General features: G+C 41.2%; 1 non-coding gene across 1 annotated transcript; it reads right to left on the minus strand.

Moving 5' to 3' along the window:
* Positions 1–281: 281 nt before the first annotated feature.
* trnas-gcu lies at positions 282–363 on the minus strand. The gene has a single exon. It is a non-coding gene; the product is annotated as a tRNA-Ser (tRNA).
* Positions 364–2112: the final 1749 nt, after the last annotated feature.

Raw genomic sequence — 2112 nt, forward strand, 5'->3', positions numbered from 1 at the left:
AAAACACTCATTAAGAATCGCATGCATCAACATGTACTTCGCATCTCTCGTTATTTGGTTCTCTGGATCTCTTTCATACGATAAAAGTTCACAGCAACTTGACTTGGAAAAGACAATCGCGTTCCTTTTCATTGTCCCATTTCAATCAACATTTCACTGTAGTTTAGGTAACAGACTCAAATTATTCTTTGAGATTTTATTATAGCGTCGATGCACATAAACAGACCATTGGACAGCTGTGATCATCCAAAGATAGCAAAATTGAAAATCCTTGATAACAGCGACGAGAGTGGGATTCGAACCCACGCGTGCAGAACACAATGGATTAGCAGTCCATCGCCTTAACCTCTCGGCCACCTCGTCACATATGTCACGGCCACATTTGACCTTATGAATAAGTGAATTGTGTAAATTATGCTGAGCAGCAGATATTTCTCCATGGTATTGGTGAAATGATAAATAGTACAGGACGGTTCCAATAGTATCGTCTTACCTCTGAGTTGTGGGGCAAACAGACTCCCACTGTGACACTCTGCTCACAGTCATCTGAACAAAAATGAAGAAATGACGATGTAACAAGGTCTGTTGAAATCTGTGAAGATTTAAAGTCAACGGACTGAAGAGCCCGTGACAGCAGGAGGTGTAAAGTTGTCTGTGAGGAATTGTTTTCCAGACTGGAGGAGAGTGCATAGTACTCAATGTCATTATTCAGAACACCTTTCTTCCACTCAGATATTTTTGACACGCACTTGTGTACAGGACAGGCAATTTTGAAATCCTAAATAAGGCTAAACTGACAATTGAATTCAACAATGCAAAAACCTTGATCTGTATCATTTTCCTGGCTGTGTGACACCAAGCCACTGTATGATCACAGCAACACAGTGAGCAAGTGTCAGAAGGAAAATGAGTGCAGTGCAAGAGCGAATGCTGAGAGCAGCAGTTGACACACTGACAAGTGCATTCCCCTGAACAGGAAAACTTCCCAAACAGCAGACTGCGGTGGAAGAATTCAGAAGGGGTTTACATTTTGGAATTTGATGCCAGAGACACAATGGAGATCTGTTATTGAGTCTGATCAAGATGAAGGTTTTAAGATTTCTACAGATGAAAAACAAAATAAAAGGCTCATGGATAAGTGAAGGCAAAAGTTGAAGTTGCACATTCTTACATCTTTGCAATGAGTAGCTCACCACTTGCCTCACACAGGGTCAGAACCACTGGTGAGGATGATCGTATAATCGCAGTGACCAGCCATGGAATCAGAGAAACTCGGTTTCCCAACCGTTAATGTACAACCAGGAATGTGGAGGTAAGCATTAATGTGTTGCTCCAGTGACCAGTGCACGGTATCTCTGTGCCAGTATAGTGGGCTGCGCTCTGCCGAAGTTTTAAGTTTGAGCCTCACATGGAGCAGCATCAATTTGTCGTGTTGAGGGGTACGGGTAGAAGGTGATATTGAGCAATGTCACGTTTATGGGAAAGTACCAGTTTTTGTGGATTGAGAAACGACCTTTTCAGGATAATGACATCTTGATCAACAAACATACTGCAAATACTTAAAACGTGAAGAGACATGTGTGGAGGGAGAGCCGAAGGTGATTTTTCAGCAGACGGTTAAAGTTTCCCATGTGCACTGCGTTAAATTCCGGGAAAATAGATGTTGATCTGTTTTCATGTTATGTAGATTGTTGCAAACTCGCAATGGCCATTGTAATAATAAAAAAAAATAGACTGATCGCATAGGACCGTCTGAATATTGTATTCACTTTTAGTCTGAGCATCTTTCAGCTGGAATGGTGTGCTGCAGAGCAGCACAGAGGGTTAAAAATACAAAAAAGACAGAGTAGACGGTGGTGGATATCAGAAAGCGTGAAATGCACCTAACGTCATGTGAATGTGGTCAAATCTTTTAGGTGTGGCGTCTCCAAATGACGATTCAATTGCCACTCATTAGGATGTAACTTCTGTCTGCAGTTATTTTACGACATCAGCCCCATTTACAATGCTTCACCTTGAAAAATACGCTTTATCTTTCAAATCCAGGAACTTTTTATAGTCAATTTTATTCAGCTGAATGTGTTCATGAAGTGTCTTTGTGTCTGAAAACAA

Source organism: Chiloscyllium plagiosum, unplaced genomic scaffold (genome assembly GCF_004010195.1).
Source record: "Chiloscyllium plagiosum isolate BGI_BamShark_2017 unplaced genomic scaffold, ASM401019v2 scaf_77909, whole genome shotgun sequence".
Lineage (NCBI taxonomy): Eukaryota > Metazoa > Chordata > Chondrichthyes > Orectolobiformes > Hemiscylliidae > Chiloscyllium > Chiloscyllium plagiosum.